At 45.6% G+C, this 17,500-nt stretch overlaps 1 protein-coding gene across 1 annotated transcript in view; it reads right to left on the reverse strand.

Moving 5' to 3' along the window:
* Nucleotides 1-17,500, reverse strand: part of LOC123989605 (voltage-dependent T-type calcium channel subunit alpha-1G-like) — a 267,332-nt gene that overhangs the window by 245,324 nt on the left and 4,508 nt on the right.

Consider the following 17,500-nt stretch of genomic DNA (forward strand, 5'->3'; position numbering starts at 1 on the left):
AGGGGTACCAAGTCAATGTGCAGGCTATATACAAGGGGTACCGAGTCAATGTGCAGGCTATATACAAGGGGTACCAAGTCAATGTGCAGGCTATATACAAGGGGTACCAAGTCAATGTGCAGGGTATATACAAGGGGTACCGAGTCAATGTGGAGGCTATATACAAGGGGTACCGAGTCAATGTGCGGGGGTACCGAGTCAATGTGGAGGCTATATACAAGGGGTACCGAGTCAATGTGCGGGGGTACCGAGTCAATGTGGAGGCTATATACAAGCGGTACCGAGTCAATGTGCGGGAGTACCGAGTCAATGTGGAGGCTATATACAAGGGGTACCGAGTCAATGTGCGGGGGTACCGAGTCAATGTGCGGGGGTACCGAGTCAATGTGCGGGGGTACCGAGTCAATGTGCGGGGGTACCGAGTCAATGTGCGGGGGTACCGAGTCAATGTGGAGGCTATATACAAGGGGTACCGAGTCAATGTGCGGGGGTACCGAGTCAATGTGCGGGGGTACCGAGTCAATGTGGAGGCTATATACAAGGGGTACCGAGTCAATGTGCAGGGGTACCGAGTCAACGTGGAGGATATATACAAGGGGTACCGAGTCAATGTGCGGGGGTACCGAGTCAATGTGCGGGGGTACCGAGTCAATGTGCGGGGGTACACAAACAACTACAAGTGTACTTCTTTCTGGATACTAGTTCAGAGTAAAACAGTAGAAGATTCAGATGGTAATATATCTCCTCCCCCTCTCCTTTTCTCTCTTCCCCTTCTCCTCTACTCCGCCTCTCCTTCTCCTCTCCTCCCCCTCTTCTTTTCTCTCTTCCCTCTCTCCTCTACTCCGCCTCTCCTTCTCCTCTACTCCGCCTCTCCTTCTCCTCTACTCCGCCTCTCCTTCTCCTCTACTCCGCCTCTCCTCCTCTACTCCGCCTCTCCTTTTCTCTCTTCCCCCTCTCCTCTACTCCGCCTCTCCTTCTCCTCTACTCCGCCTCTCCTTCTCCTCTACTCCGCCTCTCCTTCTCCACTACTCCGCCTCTCCTTTTCTCTCTTCCCCCTCTCCTCTCCTCCGCCTCTCCTTCTCCTCTACTCCGCCTCTCCTTCTCCTCTCCTCCCCCTCTCCTTTTCTCTCCTCCCCCTCACCTCTACTCTCCCTCTCCTGTACTATCCTCTAAAGAGGTCACTTCCTTCCCCATCACTTGTGTATGATTACTCATCTATTTTACATTGGTTAAACTCCCTCTGTCAGGCTGGTAGAACATACCCCACGGCCCTATGGGTGATAAACACACCTGAGATTTCTAGCCAACTGGAATCTATTTGCTAAAGAACTGAGCCCTGAGGCATCCCAAAGGTCTGAGTGACTGTAAACACACTGGATAGACAAACACATATGACTACAGTCTCTATAGGGCTAGAATGTAAATAGAGATGTGCATGAGATGTGTAGGAGGAGTTCTACATGAGATATGCAAGGAGATCTACAGGAGATGAGCAGGAGATATACAGGATATGTGCAGGAGATCTACAGGAGATGAGCAGGATATCTACATTAGATGTACAGGAGAATAGTGTAGGAGATTTACAGGAAATCTACAGGAGATTTTCAGGAGATGCGCAGGAGAATAGTGCAGGAGATCTACAGGAGATGTGCAGGAGATCTACAGGAGATCTACAGGAGATGTGCAGGAGAATAGTGCAGAAGATCTACAGGAGATGTAACGGAGAATACTGCAGGAGATCTAGAGGATATCTACAGGAGATGTGCAGGAGAATAGTGCAGGAGATCTACAGGAGAGGTGCAGGAGAATAGTGTAGTTTACAGTCAATCCCCTGCAGCAGTATCTGTGGGTGATGAGCGAATGCAACGTCCTCCCTAACTCCTTGTTCACACATAGAGAGACACACATGTAAGAAACACACACACACACCTACAGATACACACACACAGAGGAAACACCACGAGCCAGTGCTCACACACTCCCCTCCTCTTTTTCTCTCCTTCACCTGTCTCTCTCTCTCCCTGTCTCTCTCTCTGTCTCTCTCTGTCTCTCTCTGTTTCTCTCTCTCTGTCTCTCTCTCTCTAGGACTCCTTACTCACACACGCTTTTTCAGTTCTGCCCACAACTTTCCTATAGAATTGAGGTCAGGGCTTTGTGATGGCCACTCCAATACCTTGACTTGTTGTCCTTAAGCCATTTTGCCATAACTTTGGAAGTATGCTTGGGGTCATTGTCCATTTGGAAGACCCATTTGTGACCAAGCTTTAACTTCCTGACTGATGTCTTGAGAAGTTGCTTCAATATATCCACATAATTATCCTCCCTCACGATGCCATCTATTTTGTGAAGCGCACCAGTCCCTCCTGCAGCCAAGCACCCTCACAACATGATGCTGCCACCCCCGTGCTTCACGGTTGGGATGGTGTTCATCTGCTTGCAAGCCTCATCCAAACGTAACGATGGTCATTATGGACAAACAGTTAAATTTTTGTTTTTTCAGACCCGAGGATATTTCTCCAAAAAGTACGATCTTTGTCCCCATGTGTAGCTGCAAACGGCAGTCTGGGTTTTTTTATGTCGGTTTGTAGCAGTGGCTTCTTCCTTGCTGAGCGGACTTTCAGGTTATGCCGATATAGGACTCGTTTTACTGTGGATATAGGTACTTCTGTATCTGTTTCCTCCAGCATCTCCACAAGGTCCTTTCTGTTGTTCTGGGATTGATTTTCACTTTTTGCACCAAAGTGCGTTCATCTCTAGGAGACAGAACGCTTCTCCTTCCTGAGCGGTGTGACGGCTGCATGGTCCCTAGGTGTTTATACTTGCGTACTATTGTTTGTACATATGAACATGGTACCTTCAGGCGTTTGGACATTGCTCACAAGGATGAACCAGACCTGTGGAGGTCTACAATTTTTATCTGAGGTCTTGGCTGATTTCTTTCGATTTTTCCATGATGTCAAGCAAAGAGGAACTGAGTTTGAAGGTCGGCCTTGTAATACATCCGCAGGTACACCTCCAATTGACTCAAATTATATCAATTAGCCTACCAGAAGCTTCTAAAGCCATGACATCATTTTCTGGAATTTTCCAAAGTGTTTAAAGGCACAGGCAACTTATTATATGTCTATTTCTGACCCACTGGAATTGTGATACAGTTAATTATGAGTGAAATAATCTGTCTGTAACCAATTGTTGGAAAAATGACTTGTGTTATGCACAAAGTAGATGTCCTAACCGACTCGCAAAAACTAGTTTATTTAGCGTAGGTAAACTTCTGACTTCAATTGTACATAAGTTTTCAGACCCTTGACTTAGTACTTTGTTGAAGCACATTTGGCAGCTGCCTCGGGGTCTTCTTTGGTATGACGCTACAGGCTTGGCAAATCTTTATTTGGGGAGTTTATCCCATTATTTTCTGCAGATCCTCTCAAACTCGGTCAGGTTGGATGGGAACAGTCTCAGCACAGGTATTTTCAGGTCTCTCCAGAGATGTTCGATCAGGTTCAATTCAATTTGGGTGGATCCCATCCTCCTTATAAAACGTGTTGTCAACCAAATTGTCAACCAAAGGTACACGCATTAAGCTGCAATAATCACGTAGCCAGTTGTGAAGAAAAATAATCCTGCTAAAGTGTTCAATGCTACGATTCAGAGAGGGCACTGGGCCATATATGATGGGTCTTTTGTTACTGAGAGTCAATCAACTCTTTGAAATCTTGTTTCAACTGTTTAGAGCTGCCCTTCATGATGTCATTAAAACCCACATAGACTACAATAGAATAAATGTCCATGTCCTGGCCTGGTACATTCAGGAGCAGCTTAGTAATGTGATTTACTCTCGCTCCTGGATAGGACATTGTTTTGGCAACCAGGAACAGTGACATTTCTTACCATGGAGCTGCCCAAAATCACGGCTGGTGAGAAGGACTAGGAAATCCGTCCACTCCTACGCTTCACAGGACTCGGAGAACCCTTTAAGGATGGGCGAGAGGCGGGATAACTTGAGCCCATAGCTCCCGACACCCGGTGCCTCCGACAGATGGAGAAGCCCTGCTGAATCCAGAGCAGGGACAGATTTGGGCCCTACCCGGCCCTAACCCAATTTATAATGTTGGGGCCCGTCAGGCTCGGGTGGGGTAGCAGGACTCAAGTCTATACACATCTTACTCTTTTTTCTGTAAGAGGTCATCTGATGCATTACTCTTATTATGTCTCTGCAGTATCTCTCTCCATTAAAGGCACATTGCTGTATAGCACTGCTGTGCTTCAATATCTATGGTGCTCCCTCACCTTGGTTACAATTGTCTGAGTATAAACCCAAACAATGACTGTGTGCGAGTGACTAAGCTCATGGTATGAGGAGGAATGTAAACACACACACACAAACACACACATATTTTCTTTCTCTATCTATCTGAGTGGCCTGCACTAAGGATGACTATACTGTAGCCTCCTACCCCTGTCTATTTGGATTAGATCACCGACCCCTGTGTTCGATTGACCCTATAAGTGTCGATGATAATGATACGGGTTCATCAGAGCAGTTGACTCCTGACCTGCCTTGACTATAACCTTGGCCTTAGATTCAGTGGATGCTGACTATCTGTACAGACATCACATCCCTTGCTGTCTCTTCCTGGCCGGCTCCCTTCTCTCTCTCTCCACTGGGATTCTCTGCCTCTGACCCGATTACAGGGGCTGAGTCACCGGCTTACTAGTGCTCTTCCATGCCGTCCCTAGGAGGGGTGCGTCGTGCCACTCTTTTTTTTTGCTATACTCGACTTGAGTGGGTTGAGTCGCTGCCGTGATCTTCATGTCCGGGTTTTGCACCCCCTCAAACTCGTGCGGTGGAGGAGATCTTCGTGGGCTATGCTTCAGCCTTGTCTCAGGGTAGCAAGTTGGGGGTCTGTTGATATACCTATAGTGGTGTGGGGGCTGTGCTTTGGCAAAGTGGCTGAAGTTATAAAGTGTGCAAGGTTATATCCTGCCTGGTTGTCTCTGTCCGGGGTATTGTCAGACACCCCCCCCCGAAAGTCAATGCTTTTTAGAGCCACCATTTGCAGCAATTACAGCAACAGGTCTCTTGGGGTATGTCTCTATGAGCTTGGCACATCCAGCCAATGGGATTTATGCCCATTCTTCAAGGCAAGACTGCTCTAGCTCCTTCAAGTTGGATGGGTTCCACTGGTGTACATCAATCTTTAAGTCATACCACAGATTCTCGAATTGGATCGAGTTCTGAGCTTTGACTAGGCCAATCCAAGACATTTAAATGTTCCCCTTAAACCACTAGGGTGTTGCATTAGCAGCATGCTTAGTGTCATTGTCCTGCTAGAAAGTGAACCTCTATCCCAGTCTCAAATCTCTGGAAGACTCAAACAGGTTTTCCTCAAGAATTTCGATGTATTTAGCGCCATTCAACATTCCTTCAATTCTGACCAGTCCCTGCCGATGAAAAACATACCCACAGCATGATCCTGCCACCACCATGCTTCACTGTGGGGATGGTGTTCTCGGGCTGATGAGAGGTGTTGTGTTTGTGCAAGACATAGCGTTTTTCTTGATGGCCAAAAAGCTCAATTTTTGTCTCATCTAACCAGAGTACCTTCTTCCATATGATTGGGGAGTCTCCCATATACCTTTTGGCGAACACCAAACGTGTTTGCTTGATTTTTTCTTTTAAAAGCACTCTTCTGTAAAGCCCAGCTCTGTGGAGTGTATGGCTTATAGTGGTCCTATGGACAGATACCCAATCTCCGCTGTGGAGCTTTGCAGCTCCTTCAGGGTTGTCTTTGGTATCTTTGTTGCCTCTCTGATTAAAACCTCTTGGGGCTAGGGGGCAGAATTTTCACTTTTGGATAAATAGCGTGCCCAATTTTAACTTCCTGCTACTCATGCCAAGAATATAAGATATGCATATTATTCATAGATTTGGATAGAAAACACTCTGAAGGTTTTAAAACAGTTTGAATCATGTCTGTGAGTATAATAGAACTTATAACAGAACTTATGTAGCAGGCATAACCTCGAGGACTAACTGTTCAGATTTTTTTTGCCTCTCTCTGTTCCCTGTCTTGTTATTGCCAAGGGATATTTCTTAGGAATCTGTTTTCAGTTCCTTCCGCTTCCACTGGATGTCACCAGTATTTGGAATTTGGTTGAGGTTATTCCTTTGTGCAATGAAGAAGTAGGCCAACAAGGAAATGGGTACACTTTTGTGAAAGTTTGAATTTTTAGTATTTTATTTGAATCTGGCGCTCTGCATTTTCCCTGGCAATTGGCCAGTTGAGACATTTGCGTCCCGCCCATCCCTAACTAGTTTTAATGCCCTCCTTGCCTGGTCCATGAGTTTTGGTGGGCGGCCCTCTCTTGGCAAGTTTCTTGTTGTGGCATATTCACTCATTTTTTAAATAATGGATTTAATGGTGCTCTGTGGGATGCTCAAAGTTTCGGTTATTTTTTAATAACCCAACCCGGATCTGTACTTCTACACAACTTTGTCCCTGACCTGTTTGGAGAGCTCATTGGTCTTCATGGTGCCGCTCGCTTGGAGGTGCCCCTTGCTTAACTTCTTTTGGACTGGGGGGCAGTATTGAGTAGCTTGGATAAAAAGGTGCCCAGAGTAAACTGCCTGCTACTCAGTCCTAAAAGCTAGAATATGCATATCATTAGTAGATTTGGATAGAAAACATTCTGAAATCTGAGTTTTGTAGTTTATCAAGTCATTGCCTATCGAATATACCGTGTCTATGGAGTCATATTGCACTTCCATGACATTGTACAAAGGCCAAAACAAACCAAGATGGGAAATATTATTGACATTACATTGCACTTTTTCACTGGCTGTCCCTCAGGTTGTGGCAGGAGGACACATATTTGGCTGCCAAAGCTGCAAATGTATGCTTTTCACCCAATAAATATGAGATATTTTATAGTTTCAAATTCTTTGTACTGAACGATAATTTGGGGAAATAAATATTCTCTTAGATCTGAGTATTTGTCACAGTGTAATAGGAAATGCAGCTCTGTCTGTACCTCTCCCCTGGAGCAGAGTAAACACAGCCTGTCCTCTCTGGACAGACAGGTTTGTCTGTGATGACCGGTCTCTATAGTCAGACTGTGCTCACTGAGTCTGTACGTAGTCAGTGTTTTCCTCAGTTTTCTATCAGTCACAGTGGTCAGATAGTCTGCCACCATGTACTGTCTGTTTAGGGCCAAATAGCCCTGAAGTTTAATTAGATTTTTTTTGTGGTGTCTTTCCAATAGGTAATATATTTTTGTTTTTGTTTTGTGATGATTTGGTTGGGCCAGATTTTCTGAGTGCTGTCCTGAGGCTCTATGGGGTTGATTTTGGTTAGTGAACTGAGCCAGCTGGCTGAGGGGACTCTTCTCTTGTTTCATCTCTTGACATTGTAGCTGAGTGATGGAATATTTTGGGGTCACTTGTTTGTAAAATGTGATGGCTGTTTATTCGAGTAAGGAGGGGGTATTGGCCAAATTCTGCTCTACATACGTTATTTGGAGGTTTCCTTTCCACTTGCAATACAGTCTTGCAAAACTCTGCCTGCAGTATTTCGATTGGATGTTTGTTCCATTTGGTAAATTCATTATCGGAGAGCGGATCCCATACTTCGCTGCCATATAGAGCAATTGGTTCAATAACTGATTAGATTTTTTTTCTGCCAGATTCTAATTGGAATTTTAATTATCTTTTTAATGGCATAGAATGCTCTTCTTGCTTTTGTCTCTCAGCTCGTTCACAGCCATGTGAAAGCTTCCTGTCTCGCTCATATTTAGTCCTAGATACGTGTAGTTTTTGGCGTGTTCTAATAGAACTGTGTCCAAATAGAATGTATATTTGTCATCCAGATTTCCTGACCTTTTTTGGAATATCATTATATTATTTGTTTTGATTAACGGTCAGAGCCCAGGTCTGACAGAACCTGTGCAGATGATCTAGATGCTGCTGTAACTCCTCCTTAGTGGGAGACAGCAGCACCAGGTCATCTGTCTACAGCAGACCCTCCTTAGTGGGACACAGCAGCACCAGGTCATCTGTCTACAGCAGACCCTCCTTAGTGGGACACAGCAGCACCAGGTCATCTGTCTACAGCAGACCCTCCTTAGTGGGACACAGCAGCACCAGGTCATCTGTCTACAGCAGACTCTCCTTAGTGGGACACAGCAGCACCAGGTCATCTGTCTACAGCAGACCCTCCTTAATGGGACACAGCAGCACCAGGTCATCTGTCTACAGCAGACCCTCCTTAGGGGGACACAGCAGCACCAGGTCATCTGTCTACAGCAGACCCTCCTTAGTGGGACACAGCAGCACCAGGTCATCTGCGCACAGCAGACACTTGATTTCAGTGTTGTGTAGGGTGAGACCTGGTGCTGCTGATTCTTCTAATGTTTTTTGCGAATTCAATAATGTAGATGTTAAATAGTGTTGGACTTATTGGGCAGCCCTGTTTCACTCCACGTCTATGAGAGAAGAAGTCTGTTTCCCTGGTGTCAATTTGAACTGCACATTTGTTTTTAGTGTACAATGATTTAATAACATCATATGTTTTCACTCCAGTACCACTTTCTATTAGTTTATAAAAATACCTTTGTGCCAAATTGAATCAAATGCTTTCTTGAAGTCTACAAAACACGAGTATATTGTGCCTTTGTTTTCATTTACTTGTTTGTCAATTAGAGTGTGGGGGGTGTAAATGTGGTCTGTTGTAAGATAAAAAATCTAATCTGGCTTCTGCTCAGGACGCTGTGTTCAAAGAAATGATGTAGTCTGCTATTTATGATACTACAGAGAATTTTCCTGTTAACGCAAATTCCTCTGTCTCTACTCTACCAGTCAAAGGTTTTGACACCAATAAGAAGAAGAGACTTGAAACGCCAAGAAATGCAAACGATGGAGATTAGACTGGTGTAAATTTGTCCTTTGGTCTGGAGTCCAAGTTGGAGATTTTTGGTTCCAACCGACGTGTCTTTGTGAGACGCGGTGTGGGTGAACGGATGATCGCCACATGCATTTTCCACCATAAAGCATGGAGGAGGAGGTGTGATGGTGTGGGGGTGCTTTGCTGGTAACACTGTCTGTGATTTACTTAGAATTCAAGGCACACTTAACCAGCATGGCAACCACAGCATTATGCAGTGATATGATATCCCATCTGGTTTGGGCTTCGTGGGAATATAATTTGTATTTCAACAGGACAAATCTTATTGGTCACATACACATGGTTAGCAGATGTTATTGCGAGTGTAGCAAAACTATTGTGCTTCTAGTTCCAACAGTGCAGCAATATCTAACAAGTAATATCTAACAATTCCATAACAAATATGTAATGGAAGGGAAGGAGTGGAATAAGGAAGGGAATGGAATAAGAATATATAAATATATGGATGAGGAATGACAGAGCGCCATAGGCTAAGATGCAATAGATAGTATAGAATACAGGATATGCATATGAGATCAGTAATGTAAGATATGTAAACAAAGTGGCATTATTAAAGTGACTAGTGTTACATTTATTAAAGTGGCCAATGATTTCAAGTCTGTATGTAGGCAGCAGACTCTCTGTGCAAGTGATGGCTGTTTAACAGTCTGATGGCCTTGAGATAGAAGCTGTTTTTCAGTCTCTCGGTCCCAGCTTTGATGCACCTGTACTGCACTGTTGCGCCTTCTTCACCACACTGTCTGTGTGGGTAGACCATTTCAGTTTGTCAGTGATGTGTACACCTTCTCCACTGCTGTCCCATCAATGTGGATAGGGGGTGCTCCCTCTGCTGTTTCCTGAAGTCCACACACCTCCAGGCAGTGTAAGGGCTATTTTACCAAGAAGGAAAGTGATGGAGTGCTGCATCAGATGACCTGGCCTCCACAATCCCCCGACCTCAACGAAACTGAGAAAATCAGCCAACAAGTACTTCCAGACAGTTGGAAAAGCATTCCAGGTGAAGCTGGTTGAGAGAATGCCAAGAATGTGCAAAGCTGGCATCAAGGCAAAGGGTGGCTATTTAAAGACTAAAAATGTAATATATTTTGAAATGTTAAACAGTTTTTTGGTTACTACATGATTCCATAGTGTATGTGTTATTTTATAGATTTGATATCTTCACTATTATTCTAAATTGTAGAAAACAGTAAAACATAAAGAGAAACCCTTGAATGAGTAGATGCTCTAAAACCTTGTATGTGGGTCAAATTTGTCTCCATCTTTATTGATTAGATTAAATACCTGCAGTGAGGAAAATGTTGAAGAGTTTGAGTATAGCAAATTTGAATTTGTGGTCTGTATATTGGATCATTTAATTTAAAATAACATCAGCACCACAGGCCTTTTTGGGGTTAGAGAGTGCATAGTTTGTCCAATAAGTGGGGTATGCACAGGATTCTGATAGTCTTTGACCGCTGATTCAAGGAGTTGTAATATTTCTTTTTATATCCTTTTGATCTGGTCTCTTTGTATTATTGCTTTAGAGGTTTGCAAAGTGATTTATCCACATATCCCCATTTTGGATAGCCAATTCCTCATGATGAGGTTCCATCCAGCTGATTTCTAATGTCCTGTTCCTTTTTTGTTTTTAGGGTGTGTATGTATTGCGTCAGTGTTTCCCCATATTGAAGGCCTATATTTTTGTTGTCTGGGTCTCTGTTTTTGATGAGATATATTTCTGAATAACCTTCTTAGATTTTCACAATAATTTTCAAACCATTTTCTGGTTTGCTATTATGTTTCTTTAGATTGGTCAAATATAAAGTTTATGTTCCAAAGGGCCAAATGTACACCTTTATTGCTGTAGGAGAATGTTAAGGCTAAAAAGTTGTCCTGGAGAGATTGTATTTTTTGGCTACTAATTGCTTTTTGGTAGATGTCTGTACTGTTTGCACTCCATCTATAGGCCTGTTTAGTACCATGTCATTTATTGTCATTTATTGGGCCGTGATGCTTGGGTTCATGTTTGGGTTCTGCTCTTCTCAGATACACTATGATTTTACTGTGGTCTGAGAGAGGTGTTAGTGGGCTGACTGTGAAGGCTCTGAGAGACTCTGGGTTTTGGTCGATGAAGAAGTAGTCTACAGTGCTGCTGCCAAGAGGTGTACCTACCAAAAGAGTCTCCTATATATATATATGTATATATATGCCATTTAGCAGACGCTTTTATCCAAAGCGACTTACAGTCATGTGTGCATACATTCTCACTTTGTTTCTGGCCGGGTATGTGGGGAGAGAAAGTTTGTCGCTTCCTGGTAGGTGTTTGTCCCCATAACTGTTAATAGTGTTTAGTTATTCTGCTGTTCTAGCATTCAGGTCTCCACAGACCAGTACATTGCCTTGGGCCTGAAAGTGACTCATCTCCCCCTCTAGAATGGAGAAACTCTCGTCATTGAAGTAGGGTGACTCTGAGGGGGGAATGTATGTGGCACAGAGGAAGACGTTTTTATCTGTCTGATTTTTAACCAGATAAAGAAGTCTCCTGTTTTGATCAATTCGATTGAATATGTTATTTCAGATTTATACCATAGTAGCATTCCCCCTGAGTCTCTTCCCTGTTTGATTCCTTTTAATTTAGTGGATGGTATGATTATCTCCCTATAACCTAGTGGACAGCCAGAGGAAACATCACCTCTGCACCATGTTTCCTGTAGTACTACAATATCAACATCATCAATTTCTTTCAGGAAGTCTGGGCTTCTGCTCTTTAGCCCAAAAGCAGAGAACTTTGAACCTTGTAAATTCCAACATGTAAAAGTATTTCATTACCGTTTCTTCTGTATCTTCAAAATGACATAAACATGTCTGCCTGCCGGGCTGTGGCTCCTCCAAGTGTGGGTCTGCGGTGGGGGGAAGGGGGGAGTGGTAGGCCTTGTCTGGGTGGGTCTGAAGCTGGGCTGGGGTGGTCTGTGCTGCGCTGGCTGTGGTGGACATTGAGGTTGGTGGTGCTGTGGTCGTGGATGGGGGGTCCAGGGTAGTGGTCCAGGGTGTTGTTTCCTGTACAGGTGAACATGGTCATAGAGACAGTGCACAGTCCAGGGAGAGGCTGGCGTTTATTCTTTGTATTGTGGCAGGATGGGAGTCCTTCCTCTGTAGAAGGGTTGACACCATGATCCTTGAGTTGGGGAAGATTGTGGAGTCCTTCTCGATCACTCCCCGTAGTGAAGTCGCCACCCTCTCCTGCTGAGCATGCAGCGTCGTTGCTTCCGGTATGTATGATTATGTGGCTTGGCGACCCGAGATGGGCCTTATCAAGCAGCTCCATGGCACTCTGCGTTGTTGGGCACCACACCTTTCTCCTTTTGTGTCCAGGGAAAAGTATATTCTCCTGAACAAAGTTTCCATTTGAGTCCATCAACAGGACGATTTCGGCCAGTGTTTCTTCTGGACTGGAGGGGGCAGAGGGGGGCCTGGTGGGTGTTGGAGCTGGGGTGTGGCTGGTCTGTGCCGCTGTCAGTGGGAGGCTGTTGTGTGGGCTGGAGGGAGGCGTGCAGCAGGCAGGGCTGGGGAAGCCTGGCTGGTTGATCTGGTCTCCTCTGCTGTGTGATGGCAGGTCATAGAGTGGTGATCTAGCTGCTCCTGCAGCCTGTCCTCTGTCCTCTTTCTCTCCTGCAGCTCCTCTCTTAGTGTGGTCAGATCATTATTACTGTTCTGACTGTCTTTTTGGAGCTCTCTCACCTCCTTTGTTAGATCAGCCAGATCTCCCTTGAGTCCGTCTCTCTCTTGCTGAACCTCTTTCAGCTGAGTTGCAAGGCTGCTGTCCTGCTCTGTCCGCACCTTGGTTAGGTGCTCCTCTAAGCTGTGGTTGTCTGGTGGCTGTTGGCTCATGCTTTCCCTCAGCAGGACCACCTCCCCCTCCAGTCTGGTGAACTCATCCCTCATGGCAGCCACGGAGCCTGCTCTGCACTGAGGCGGTTGCTCTCCTCCTGGGGCATGTCCTCCACTATGATGGGAAGAGAGGTGCTGCATGTACCCTTTTGGGTGGGGAGAGTGGGGGTGAGGGTGGTGCTGGTAGAGTTTGCCTTGTGACAGGGCATGGTGTCCTTCTCTCTCTCTGCTCTCTCCTTAATGGTCTGAAAGTCGGTTTCAATCAGCCTAAGGTTACCTTGCACCATGACAGTCCCAGTCTTGTAGAGGGTGATTGTTATCAAGGCGCTGTCAGGGTCATCTGTCTCTTTGACTTTCAGCGTCCACCCATTACAGGTTCCCTCTTTCTTTATGGATGGGTAGTGACAGCAGAAAGCTGAGCTCCATGCATTTGGCTGGTCAGTGAGAAAGATGAGACTCCTCACGTCACAATTTATGTAGAGGTCTTCGAAAAGGGTTTCTGGCCTCCCCTTAAGTAGTTTCTGTTTAAAAGCTTTCATCGTTATGTCATTTCTGGCCTCTGGAGGGTAGAGAAAGGACTCAGCGCTGAGGGGGAGTGGGGACAGGGAGCCTGTGGGCTCTGCTGCTGCTACTCTGTTCTGCTGCACCATTTCAATCAGCTTTGTTTGTCTGCCGCTGTTGTTAGCTAGCTTTAATTTCGCCCACAAACCAGCAAAAAGAATGAAACAATATTCTCAAAAAAAAAACTGAAGATATGTTCCACATTAGTTTGGTCGTTTGATGTACGTAGTTGTATTAAGTCCCCTTTCTAGTTTGGTAGCCTGATGGCTAGGTTTTTGTTGTGTAGCTAGCTAGTGAGAGTCAATACTTCTTCATGTAAAGCGCAAAGTTTTTACCTATTCTGATTGAATACAGTTGTTGTTCATAACTTCTGGTCTTGAATTATTTTTAGATCTGAGTGTTTAAAAAAAAACAGGGAAATAAACGAGGAGTTTACGTTGAGCATGTCTGTAGCTCTCTCTCTCTCTACTGCCTCTCTACTCCCTGTCTCTTCTCTCTACTCCCTCTCTCTACTCTCTACTCTCTCTCTCTACTCTCTACTCACTCTCTCTACTCTCTCTCTACTCTCTCTCTACTCCCTTTCCCTACTCTTTCTCTATTCTCTCTCTTTGCTCTCTCTATACTCTCTCTACCCTCTCTCTCCTCCCTCTCTCTCCTCCCTCTCTCTATCTATTCTCTCTACTCCCTCTCTCGATTCTCTCCCTACTCTCTCCCTACTCCCTAACCCTCCTCTCTCTCTACTCACTCTCTCCTCCGTCTCTCTACTCTCTCTCTACTCCCTCTCTCTACTCCCTACTCCTTCTCTACTCTCTCTCTACTGCCTCTCTACTCTCTCTTTCTACTCCCTCTCTCTACTCTCTCCAAATCTACTCACTCTCTCTCTACTCTCTCTCGACTCCCTCTCTCTATTCTCTACTCTCTACTCCCTCTCTCTCTCTACTCTCTCCCGACTCCCTCTCTCTATTCTCCACTCTCTACTCCCTTTCTCTCTACTCTCTCCCCATCTACTCCCTCTCTCTACTCTCTCTCTCTACTCTCTACTCCCTCTCTCTACTCTCTCTCTACTCTCTCTCTACTCCCTTTCCCTACTCTTTCTCTATTCTCTCTCTCTTTGCTCTCTCTATACTCTCTGTACCCTCTCTCTCCTCCCTCTCTCTATCTACTCTCTCTACTCCCTCTCTCGATTCTCTCCCTACTCTCTCCCTACTCCCTAACCCTCCTCTCTCTCTACTCCCTCTCTCTACTCTCTACTCCCTCTCTACTCTCTCTCTACTCCCTCTCTCTCTACTCCCTCTCTCTACTCTACTCCCTCTCTACTCTCTCTCTACTCCCTCTCTCTCTCTACTCCTTCTCTCTACTCTCTACTCCTTCTCTCTACTCTCTCTCCACTCTCTCTAGTTTCGCTCTACTCTCTCTCTACTCACTCTACTCCCTCTCTTGACTCTCCCGACTCTCTCTTCTCCCTCTCTTCACTCTCCCTAGTTTCGCTCTACTCTTTCTCTACTCTCTCTACTCCCTATCTCTACTGTCTCTCTCCTCCCTCTCTACGCTCTCTACTCTCTCTCTCCTCTCTCTCTACTCCCTCTCTCACCCCGCTCTCTCTACTCCCTCTCTCTACTCTCTGAACTTCTCTCTGTCTACTCTCTCTCTTCTCTCTTTCTATTCTCTCTCTTCTCTCTCTCTCCTCTCTCTCTACTCCCTCTCTCTACTCTCTCTCTACTCCCTCTCTGCACTCTCTCTAGTTTGGCTCTACTCTCTCTCCACTCTCTCTAGTTTCGCTCTACTCTCTCTCTACTCACTCTACTCCCTCTCTCGACTCTCCCTACTCTCTCTCTCTCTTCTCCCTCTCTAGTTTCGTTCTACTCTCTCTCTCTCTACCCTCTCTACTCCCTCTCTCTACTCTATCTCTCTACTTTCTCTCTACTCTCTCTACTCCCTCTCTCAACTCTCTCTCTCTACTCCCTCTCTTCTCTCTGTCTACTCTCTCTCTCCTCTCTCCACTCTCTCTCTCCTCTCTCTCCTTTCTCTCTCCTCTCTCTCTACACCCACTCTCTACTCCCTCTCTCTACACCCACTCTCTACTCCCTCTCTCTATTCTCTCTCTTCTCTGTCTACTCTCTCTCCTCTCTCCACCCTCTCTCTACTCCCTCTCTCTACTCTCTCTCTACTCCCTCTCTCTACTCTCTCTCTTCTCTCTGTTTACTCTCTCTCTCCTCTCTCTCTACTCTCTCTTTCTACTCTCTCTCTATTCCCTATCTCTACTCTCTCTCCTCCCTCTCTACGCTCTCTACTCTCTCTCTCCTCTCTCTCTCTACTCTCTCTCTACCCCCTCTCTCAACCCGCTCTCTCTCCTCTCTCTCTCCTCTCTCTCTACACCCACTCTCTTCTCCCTTTCTCTATTCTCTATCTTCTCTGTCTACTCTCTGTCTACTCTCTCTTTACCCTCTCTCTACCCTCTCTCTACTCCCTCTCTCTACTCTCTCTCTCTCTACTCTCTCTCTTCTCTCTCTCTTCTCCCTCTCTCTACTCTCTCTCCTCTCTGTCTACTCTCTCTCTCCTCTACTCTCTCTCTACTCCCTCTTTCTACTCTCTCTCTACTCCCTCTTTCTACTCTCTCTCTACTCATTTCTCTATTTCCCCTCCAATCATGCTGCCTTTGGTGTAGTATTAAAATAACATTCAATAAAACAGAGAGAGGACTGACACACACGCACACGCACGCACGCACGCACGCACGCACGCACGCACGCACGCACACACACACACACACACACACACACACACACACACACACACACACACACACACACACACACACACACACACACACACACACACACACACACACACACACACACACACACACACACACACACACACACACACACAAGTCCACTCACACAGATATGCACCCAGAGAGAGGTACTGCACAGTGAACACACTGCCGGAGGTAGAATGTGTTCTGACATATTTTCTGATTGGATGTTACTGCAGCGGAGGACGGGTTTCTGGGAACTACATAGTGTGTGTGATTGTGAGTGTTTTAGTTCCCCCAGGCAAGGAGCATAAGAAAGGCTCTATCTTGGCTTCATGTATCAGGAGGAGATGGGAGGAAATGCATGCACTTACACACACACACACACTTAGATGCCCGGTAGATGAAAGAGATGAAATTCAAGGTCTTCGGTGTGTGTGTGTGTGTGTGTGTGTGTGTGTGTGTGTGTGTGTGTGTGTGTGTGTGTGTGTGCGTGCGTGCGTGCGTGCGTGCGTGCGTGCGTGCGTGCGTGCGTGCGTGTGTGTGTGAGCATCCAAGCTAAAGTCTACATTGTCTATGTATTGGTCTATTGTCCCAGGAAGATGATGTAATAGTGTTGCGTTCCTCCTCTCAGGTTTGACTTGGAGAGATACACCTGCGTCTGTGTTTGTGCAGAGGTGGACTGGGACCAGAAACCTGTCATTTCTAACGTAAAGGTCCTTTTTTCCTTGAGGCCTTCACACATTTTTGCCCTGAGGCCCCAAGTATTAGCCAGATAATTATAATTTTATGCAACAAAAACAACTATTTAGACAAGCCCACTATGCTAAAAATTAACCAGCCCATTAGACATTTGCCCCGAATTGCCAGATGGCCAGTCCACCCCTGTGTGTCTGTTTGTGTGTGTGTGTGTCTAGCTACAGACGCTAGCTGACAGTATTTGACCCTGCAATAATCTAATTCAGACAGAATTAGCATACATAGTGTCTCTATTTTAATAAGGTGAATATTCCGGTGGAATGTTGTTATGTACGTTGTTTCAACCAGACACACACACACACACACACACACACACACACACACACACACACACACACACACACACACACACACACACACACACACACACACACACACACAACAATTTTTGTTTCAATAACGCGGACACACATCTCTTATTTCAACCATGTATAAACAATACGTTTTGCCCTAACTCTTAATTATTAATTAAAGGGGAATTTGCGACCAAACCAACCAGTCCAGATGTATTGCAGTGAAAAGCTGCATCCCTTTAACACTCTGGGAAAGCTCCTAGCTGGAGGTGTGCCCAACAGCAGTGTGGGGCGAGTAGCCA

The sequence above is a fragment of the Oncorhynchus gorbuscha genome, linkage group LG11, assembly GCF_021184085.1.
Source record: "Oncorhynchus gorbuscha isolate QuinsamMale2020 ecotype Even-year linkage group LG11, OgorEven_v1.0, whole genome shotgun sequence".
NCBI lineage: Eukaryota > Metazoa > Chordata > Actinopteri > Salmoniformes > Salmonidae > Oncorhynchus > Oncorhynchus gorbuscha.